General features: G+C 50.6%; 1 pseudogene across 1 annotated transcript; it reads right to left on the bottom strand.

The window, feature by feature from the left end:
• Positions 1-3,639: 3,639 nt before the first annotated feature.
• On the bottom strand, positions 3,640-5,467 carry LOC105545070 (annotated as a pseudogene). Its single transcript, XR_001006864.1, has one exon. The product of XR_001006864.1 is annotated as an ATPase family AAA domain-containing protein 3C pseudogene (transcript).
• Between the last annotated feature and the right edge of the window lie 4,702 nt (positions 5,468-10,169).

Raw genomic sequence — 10,169 nt, forward strand, 5'->3', positions numbered from 1 at the left:
ATCCCACTGGCAGCACATACTTGAGAATCGCACCCCGGACAAGTCCAGCACTCGCTCAGCCCCTTGTGGGGAGGATGTGTCCTATGTGGGGGTGCTTTAGGCCTGGTAGCCTTGCTCTGCCCCCTTGTGAAACATAGGCTGGAGTTCTCAAGCTCAGCATGGGATTCTCATTTCCTGTGGAATCCTGATGGCTGAGTGCAGCATGGGGGGCGCTGTAGACCTCAAGGCCTTCCTGGACCTGCCTGGAAAGGGATAACTGATAAGCTCAGTTATCTTTTGGTGTACTGCCTGGTGTCTTGGAGTGACAGCCCATGACTGACGTTGTGGCTTGATAACCAAGCAGGGTATCTTTTTATGGGTGGTGCTGACCAGCTGTCTGGGGCGGGGAGTGCTGGGGGCATGCCAATTGACGTGGGATTTTTCCTACTTTTTGCTTGCCTGCCTTTAAAGTGAGATGTCCTGGAGCCAAGCCCTGAGGTGGGGTGTGGGGCGGCTGCAGCATAAGGTGTCTGCTGCTGTGAACCAGGGGGATGTCCTAATCCAGAAATCTTGCCTTGGGCATGCAGATGCCTGGGTCCCCAAAAGTGACAGCTCGTAGTCCAGGGCTTGGATGTTCTCTTCCCACGAAGGATATGAAGTCGGCTCGTGATGCTAGGAAAGAGACCCCCTTCTAGGCAGATTCAGCTGAGACTTTTCCTAAGGCAGATAGGCTAGGTAGAAACACCAGGAGGCCACCTGGCCTAGCTCGGGAAAGGAACCTGGCAGGAGCCCAAGCCTGTCATCACAGGAAACACGACAGTCTCCATTATATCCTGAGCATATTGAGAACTGAGGAGACTTGGTACCTGTCAAGTTTCCAACAACCTCCAGCAGCCTTGAAGTCTGTCACTTCCAACGCTGCTTCCTGGTCTGGTCTTGTGGTCCTTAACTTGCATCAGAATTTTCAGGCTTCCGGGAGAGTTGCCTTTATCTCCAGCCAACTTCCTAGGCTGTGCAGACTAGGAAGCGTTCTCAAGGTGTGGTCCCTGGGTGTTGAGGGAAGGAGGGGCTCAAACAGGATGCACAGCAGGAATCCTGTCAAAGCAGGTTTTTCCTGGAACTTGCACCCCATCCCCTACTATGCAAGGATGCCATGTGAATGACCTCGTCTCCAGCTTTCCGGTTTTTCTCACCTGATGAATGTCAAAGTTGTACCTTGTTAAATGTAGTTGCTGCCTGACTGGGAGCTCAAGGCAGGGAAATAGAGTGTAGTGTTGATGCAGACACTTGTTTTTGTCTGTTTAGGATCTAAAAACATCCCACAACTACTTCTGGAGGTGTTGAGAGTTAGGGCTCAGTATCCTATGAAGTACAGCTGAATAACATACTGTTAGATCCCAGGATTCCAAATATACCAGGGTGACAGTTTGACCAGGGACACATGGGAGAGGCCATGTTCCTCTGGTCATCTTTCATGGTGGACAGAGTGCTCAATAGAGGGCCTTCAAGAGCTAAGGACTCTTCTACCTTGAGTGGGATGAGGCTATTAGCTCCTGGGTGACCACCTGTGTCTGGGATGTTCTGGATTCCATACCCCTGCTGATCCTTTTCTCAGTGTGCACTCCATCTCAAGATGCCAGGAAAAGATGGAAGTGATGAGGGAAGGGAGGGGTGGCTCATAGGTCTGGCCCTCAGAAGAGGGGGCAAATGACTCACTTCTGATACCCAAGCTCCAGACTTCTAATGACCTTGATCCTGAGGTGGTTATAAACTCATCAGCTGTGGCTGCCTTCTGGCTGAACTGATCTTAGGACAGGAATTTCATCTCTTCCAACAGGGTATCTATAGTACTTCAAAATGGTTTTATCACATAGTGGCTTTGCATTGACTTCATAATCCCACATAGATTTCTGAAGATAATTCATGCATACCAGCTCCAACTAGTCTTCACTGGGCTTGGCTCTAACTCCATGTCTCTCGCCTGACCTCTTACATCAGACTGGTGTTCAAGTCATGTCCGTGGAGATACCTAAGTCTCTACTGGCAACAGAATCAGTATATAGGTGAGGGTGGTGGTTATTCATGGGCTTTCCTCACTGTAGGGCCCCTGGAGGCCTGAGGCTGTCCACAGATGTCCTTGAGCTGGATATGGGGCTCTTTTACCCGAGGGTTGTCCCAGGATGTTGCCAAAGAGAATAGAGGAAGGCACCTTTTTGGAGCGTGGTCTTTGCACCGATTGGGGGTTACTTATAGTCTCAGTAGTTGAATACCCTGTCACCAGATAAGATTAACTTTGGCCTTGTTTGCTGTCCTCACTTGAGAGCCCACTGCAATGACTGAAAGGAAGTGATGTTTTCAACCCTTTCTTCCCTTGCCAATCTCAGTGGAGCCTGACTTTGAGGCATCCAGGGCAAGAGTCCCTATGCAGCCCTCGTAGGGTTGGAGAGGATTGCTTGTCTGCTGTTAGTCCCTGGCCTGGTGGACCCAACCAGGGCTGTCTCATCATCCTGTGTGCCTGCTTCCTGTCTTGGGGTTGTCCTTACACTCAGCAGTTGGGTGCTCTGTGGAATGTACTGGAGTCCTGCCAGACGAATTCCCAACAGACCACATCACACCTCGCCCTGAACACAAGGGGCATGTGCTTTGGGGGCTGGCATGCCAGGATTTTGAGGCGGTTCTTCCCTAAGCTTTCAGATGTTGGGGTGCTCTTCACGGGTGCTGTTGCCACTATCTTGGGAGGTAGAAGGGAAGAAAGATGCCTGAGCATAATGGAATGGGTCAAGTGCATGCAGGCCTAAGGTGTAGGGAGGGTGGTGGCTCTTGGAACTATTATGCTGACGTCTCCAGAAAGCCTTCTGGATGTCTTGACCCTCCTGGCATCTGAGCTCTTCTTGCCTGTGGTTGTGTGGCCTCAAAGTACACAGCAGCCCGTGGAGGGGGGGAGTGTAGGCTCCACAGCTCCTCTGACCTGGGCTATGTCCTGCCATACCACTCAGGTTTTGCTCTTAGATTTCTTTGCACTTATGTTCTAGGTGTAGATGTCTTGCTCATGCTACTTGGATTTGAGCTTCCTAATCTTGGAAAACTCCTGGTTAAGTATTACCTCAAATACTTAAGTGAGGCAGGAATGGTCAAAAGAGCAGGAGCTTGTGTTCCCATCCCCGGGTCGGTTGGGCCTGGGTAAAGTAGCCCACAATCCTTGTTAGAGTCCTGGGTATATTTCAGAAATTCTCAGTTGAGACTAGGTGTGGGGCTCCTGGAAATACAGCCCAAGTCATTACGGTCCCTGGAGTCTGAGCTCATTTTAGACTACATTGAGCCTATACTCAGTTATCAAATAGTCAAAGCTGTTCCTGCAGGTACTTCTCCCTGCTGGCTGTGACAATGGTCCTCTTATCTAGCTCTGTACTTGCTGGCCAGTAGCTTGCCCTGTTCATCCATCGTTGGTTCTCAATGGTTTACTTCTGGGTTGCTTCAGCTTTGTCAAGACGGGTGAATTCTAAGCTCTTCGAGCTCTTCGATTATCAGACAGTAACCTCTGTCTGGAAAATCTGCCGTTCACATCCAGGTGGGTTTCCTCTTCAGCCACGTCATCACCAAGTAGGTGAGCTGCTTTTTCCAAAATATTAAACTCAAATGAACCTGAACAAAACTTTTTTCTGAGGCAACTGTGGGACTTTATTAGCTAAACAGACACCAGCTCCAGCCGCAGGCTTGGACCGGCCAGCTGAGAGTGTGGCCTCAGACACGCCGGCCAGGTTCCCTGCTTCCTGGCCACGGTTGGAAGCGGTGTTCAGGCTGCCCCACCTTGGTCTAGTCCCAGCAGGTGCCCCCACATCTGGCTCTGCTGTGGGAGTGAGAACAAAGACCCTGCCCGCCCCACTCCTGCTGCCCCGGGGGCTCAGCCGGCACCCACCCTCCCAGGGGCCTGGGCAGGGGCTGCATTGCAAAGCCTCCCCCTCCTCCTCTGAGCCAGATGGAAAATGCGTCTCCCAAGAGCGTCCTGGGGAGCAGGACGGAGGCCTGCCCCTCCCTAGCCAGTGTCCACAAGAGGGGGTTGTCCTGGGGGGCAGAACGACCAACCCCCAGCACAAGACATCCTGGTGTACAGAGGCCCTGGGAACAGCCCAGGCCCCACCCAGGAGCATATCCTAAATGTGCAGGGGCCAGCAAGGCAGGGGAAGGAGGGGGTCCGCTGCCAGGTCCATGAGGTGTGGATATCGCCTTGGACTTAGGAGAAGGGGGCACTCGAACCTGCGTCCAGGCCCCTCCCCCTTCAGCAGGAATATCTTCTGTTGGTGCTCCTGGATGGCCTCCCGCACGCAGGCGTCCATCATGGCCTCGGAGGCGACCCCGTTCTCGGAGGCATTCGCCCTGGCCTGCCAGGACAGAGCCAGCTTAGCGATCTCCTGGCCGGACATGCCCTCTGTCAGCCGAGCGATCTCTGGGCACTTCCTCCAGTAGTCAAACTGGGCCAGCTTCAGACGCTGCTTTTCCTTCTGTGGCCAGCTTAAGAACATACTTGTAAAAATACATTCTCAGCAGGCGCTCGCTCTTGCTGCCCCGGCAGGTCGAAATGAACCACCCTATCGATACGGTTGCGGATGTCCTCGTAAAACTGCTTGGGGTGGTGGCTGGCCAGGACCAGCATGAATCTGTTGCTGCTCTGTTGTGTGTACTCTAGAAAGGCGTTCTCTGCGGCTTTGAGGTGGTAATTGCTCATCTTCTCAGTGGCTGGCTTCCAAAGGACGGCGTCCGCTTCATCCACGAAGAGCAGGAGGCCGCGCTGGCTGGTATTGGCCCAGTCAAACAGCCTTGTGCATGGCAGTCACGCCTTCCCGCCCCATGAGGGCCACGTCCTTGCCTGTCATGATGGCGTAGTCCATGCCCGAGTTCAGGGCAAGATTCTTTGCAAACAGCTTCTTTCCTGTGCCTGATGGCCCGTACATCAAGACGTTCTCGTACAGGCTGCCGTCCTTCTTCGTTGTTCATTGTTGCTATGACAATGCCGCGCACCCGCGCTTACAGGCTGGGACTCAGCACACCACCTTCCAGTACGTCCTAGGGCCGACTGAGGAGCTGCCGGCGGACCTGGAAGGGGTGCCACTGGGCCTCCAGCACTGTGATGCGGGACTTCTCGTTCACCAGGGACGGTTTCCATAGCCGAGTCGCAATGAAGTGGGCCCCGGCGGCTGTTCCATTCTTGGCAGAGTAGACCCCGCCAGCCAGCAGCGTCAGCCCAACCACCGTGGCTGTCACTGTGTCCCAGTCTGTTTACAAAGGCACAGAATCTTTCCCCAAACATGTTGAGAACCGTCCTAATGGACGCCAAGAAGGTCTGATGGTGCTTCTGCACGGACTCCTGCTTCTGTAAGTTCTCCTCATAGACAAGTTTGAGCTTGGACTGTTGCTCCGGCTGCAAAGTCTGCTCCTTCATCTGTGCCAGATTCATGGCGTCCTTTGAGATGGCCTGCGGGTGCAGAGGCATGGAGGGCAGGTTATTAGGATACGGTGATGACTGGGTGAACAAAACATTTCTAGTTCAACCATGTTGAAGTTTACAATTGGTGACATTAATCGCATTTACAATGTTGTGCACCTATCACTGACTTGAACCAGTTCACCCCACCAAGAAACGGCAACCACTAAGTAGTAATGTTTTCCTTCTCCCTTCACCCCCAGTCACCTCCAATCTACTTGCTCTCTATAAATTTGCCTGTTCTGGATATTTCATAAGATAATTGTCTGGTTCATATCAATTTCTATCCACATCGTTGCATATCAGCTTTTGATTTAACGATCCATTGCATGGAGATGTCGGTTTTTCTTGGTATCGACATTGGATTGGTTTCCGTGTTCTGGCTGTCATGAATAGTGTTGCAGTGAACATTGGGCATGAAGGTGTTTGCTTCAATCCTTTTGCAATTATCTTGGGTAAATAAGAGTGGAACTGCTGGATCATATGGTAATTCTTAGGTTTTTGAGGAACTGCTTCTGGAGGTGGTTCTAGCTGGAAGACTTATTCCTGAGGCCCCTGAATAAAATCCCCCTATCACATCTACAGTCCACGTGGCAGTTACATGATTGAAATTAGAAGTGTATCTGCTTCACAAGCCTCTACCCACATTGTTTAGGGCTGTTCTGACTTCAGGGAAAACTAATTGGTAACAAAGAAAACCTGAAAGGGGATCCATCAGTCCTCACATTTGGTGCCTCAAGGATCAGACTTCAGAAATCGGTCCCCAACTTGGACATTGAATTCTCAAAGATGTCTTTACTTGGTGACTTCAGGTTTTGAAGCAGGTGATTATCCACGGGCAAACAGAACAGGCTGAGTCTACTCAGTGTCTCATTACTTACGACCCTTTTTCTGTTCTGCACTGAACAGGTGGTACCTGGCTTTGCTGGACTTGGCATTTCTGGGCAAGGTGCAGTTTCCTTAGGCAGCTGTTCCTAAGCCTGGAGTAGTTCTCTGATGCTTGTCCTTGCGATTCTTGGATCTTTCCCGGCCTTGTCGATCCTGGGGGTGGGGAGTCTGTTTTCATCCCGCTCCTCAGAAGGCTTTTGAGTGCTCCTAAGTGGTGGGTAGTGACCAGTGGTGTTACAGGCTTATCTTATAGAAAGGGCATGTCTCTAAAATCCCTGTGGATGGAGGCCTCTTGACACCCTAACTTCCCTAGACTGACACTGCGTGGGGGTCCCAGGAGCATCTTGGGTAGTCACCTGCAGCCTGACAGGCAGCTGCTATTAGAGGCAGGATGTTCTAAACATGGGAGCCTCCTAGAAGCAGGCCCCCAACTCCGGGGGGTCACCCTGGGTAAGCAGCTCCGTGTGCTTATCTGAAGGCACACAGTTGGGCCCACAAGGATTGGCCATGTGGAAGAAGGAAGGTTCCTATGGCCTGCTGACTTACCCCTTGACCCCTAGGAGTGACCATGGGATGCCCTTATCACTCCTGGGCATGGTAACCCTCCTGTTATAGACAAGAGTATCTCCAAAGAGTTGGCATCTAACGCTCTTCCTGGGAGGCTGAAGGCTGGCAGATTGCTTCTGAATGGGAATCTGCTCCTGTAGAACTCAAGACTCTTGGATTGCAGGGAAGAGGCTCCTGCCAGTCCTTGTGCTATGATGTCCCAGGGAAGAGACTGTCGGCAGGGAATGGTGAAGAGGATTCAGCCTTTCTCCCTTACAGAGGGAGAGGGGGCAGTTGGGGCCCACAAATAGTAACTTTCCTCCAGCACCCCTGCTCATCTCCAGCCTGATCTCCAGAATTGTGCAGTCAAGGGCCGGATGTGCTGGGGGCTGGGCTCTGTGGTTCTGCTTGTTAGGGATGTTTGGCTGGACAGGGCTGTGAAAGCAACTTGGAAACAGGGTGTTTTCTTCATCAGTTATCTCATCTGATACATCAGTCCTGCTTTTCTGAACTTCCAATAGCGTGAACTGTGACTGAAGAAAACTTCTGAAGCGTGAACTCTTCCATTAAGCATGGCTTTCTTATTAGACTCCGAAATTGCTCATCTAAGCCCAGTGGCAGTGGGTTTGACAACCGTCCCCTGAACTTGCTGCTTATTCTGTTCATCTGTTTGACTGTATCTTCGTGCCATAAAGATGAAGCCATTCTTTTGGACATTGAGCTGTCATAATTCTGAAAGTGGTATAGGCTTTCAAATGGGCCCATCTCTACTTGCTAATACACTTTGGAGGGGAAAGCATGGATACTTATGTGCCTCCACATATCCACTTTAATTTGTAACGTAAGGAAGGGAATGAGTTACAGAAAAGTTTCATGATGAATTCTAAAGGTTCTCTTAGAAACACTTAGACATTATGCAGTGAGCTGCTTAAAAGCAAGCCTTCTTAATGTGGTCTACATACCACATAGCCTACTCAAGTTTGGAAATTTTTAGCTTGAGGCTCCAGGAAGACTGACCCAGCAGTAGATGTGCCTGGATATGAATATCGATGGGGGGAGACCAGGAGACACAAACTTGGAGAGATGGACCAGGTTCAAACTTGCTCAGTGTCGTTACTGGTAGTTAGCACTTGTGCTTCTCTTGAAAATGATTCAGGAGTCTGATTATACTTGGAGGCGAATGAGCCACCCGGCTTCCCAGGAAATGTGGACAGAAGTCCTGGTTGCCTGGAGATGGGCTCTGGGACACCAGGATAAAGGGATCTGATGGGAATGCTGGACCATGGACCTGCTGGGGGGGTGGGGGAGCTGTCCCAGGAAGTGACCCTGGTAGAGTTCTTCAGTATACTTCAATGCCTGTCTTTCACAACTGACTTTTGTTATTCCTTCCCACACTAGCTAGCATAACCATACATAACTCTTGTTCCTTGAACCACCATTTACTAAGAGGTTATTACATCGGAAAACGGGCAATTCTGTGCATAGTGAACCTAGAACTACCCAGGGAGGCGATAACCCTCTCCTGCTGACCTGACGGTAAAGGGGAGGGTCTTCCCAGGCTGAGCCCCTGGCGAGCTGTCTTGGAGGCTCTGCCCTCTGTGAGCCAGGTCTGTCACTGCCCCATCTGAGCCACAGCCTACTGCCTATGCTGACTGTGTGGCCCTGCCCATCCCTTACTCTAAATTCAAGCGTGGCTCACTTTCTTCTAACAGGTTGTCTGTGCCCCCTTTCCCAGGAGAAGGGTTGACTTGTAAAGATATTCACATCTTGTCATGGGCACAGGACCTCTCTGGGGTGTGGGGATTATCGAACTGTGAAGCTCCCAAGCAGATTTCCTTGTCTGTGCTGCCTGGTGGCCCACCAGGTGGCGCCAAAGGACTCCCCTTAGCCAGGGTCTAGGATGGAAAGGAAGCCACTGGCTCTCTGGATTCGAGGATAGATTGAGGATGGCACTGAGGAGTCCCTTACTGTCCTTTAGAAGGGCCTGTATCCTGAGATGCAGGCAGTGACTCCCACCTGGGAGTGACATCACTGAGTAGGAGAGCCCGGCACTTTGGCTCACGTGAGCCAGAGCTCCACACTCAGGTGTCTGTGCTTCCTGGGTTGGGGGCTTTGCTGAGTAGAGAAATGTATTTCCTTGGTCTTGTTGCATGCACATCTCGATGTTAAGTGACCTCTGGCGCAGGTTTCTTTTACGTTTTTATTCAACATGTTAAACATAGGAGCCACAGTTGTAAAATCTTACTTGGCAAAGGCAGAAGTAAACATGCAGTAAAGGGGGTGACTCCAAGTGATTATATTTGAGTTTTCAGTGTGGCGATCCATAAGGCAGTTGCCACACTTGAACTTGGTTCTGAATCTTTTAGTGTCTATAGGGCTAGATCACAAAATTCCGACTTCAAGACTAATGAACTTCAAGACTAATGACTATGTGCACACCACTGGCTTCTAGTAGTGATCTGAACCAAGTCTAAAGAGTTTACTGACACCTCTGATATAAAAGACTAAGCATGCTGTGCAGTGGCCCACACTTAAGTTTCACTTCCCAGGCTGTTGAGGGATCTGGGTCTTTCTATCCAGAGTTCCCTTACTTGTTGGTCTAAATTTCTGAAGACTTGAGTTCAATTTGCCAGGCAACTGGTTTTGCTTGGAAAGACTATCTTTACATCACATCCAAGCATGAGAGGTTGACCTTGGAAATCCAAGATTCCATGGGTGAGACCTCGGAAGCCTGAGGGGCAAGGAGTTGGGAATCCTTGCCAAGAATTTGGCAAACAGCTGTAGGCTGATATCTCACTGACTGCCTGAGGGCGCCATGAACACATCCTCAGGTGAGGACCAGTGAGCAGTTGACCAAGTCAAGGGAAATGCAATGACAAAGGATCCAGATAGTCTCTGCAGAATGTCTGGAAATGCCTCCAGCTACTTGCCATTCTATCTAAATATACTAGTTTTCTCCCCCTTAACTGAAAATCCAAAGTGTTAGTGACCACTTGCATGATGGTGGCTGTACTAGTCAGGGTTTCCTAGAGGAACAGAATAGGATGGATACGCATAAAGGGGAGTTTATTAACTTACACAATCACAAGATCCCCAAATAAGCTGTCTGCAAGCTTGAGCAAAGAAGCCAGTCCTAGTCTCAACTGAACTTTTGGAGTCTGATGTTTGAGGTTAGGAAGCACGTCCAGCATGGGACAAAGATACAGGCTGGGAGGCTAGGCCAGTCTCACCGTTTCATTTTTCTGCCTGCTCTATATTTGCTGGCAGCTGATTAGAT

The sequence above is a fragment of the Mandrillus leucophaeus genome, unplaced genomic scaffold (genome assembly GCF_000951045.1).
Source record: "Mandrillus leucophaeus isolate KB7577 unplaced genomic scaffold, Mleu.le_1.0 Scaffold317, whole genome shotgun sequence".
NCBI lineage: Eukaryota > Metazoa > Chordata > Mammalia > Primates > Cercopithecidae > Mandrillus > Mandrillus leucophaeus.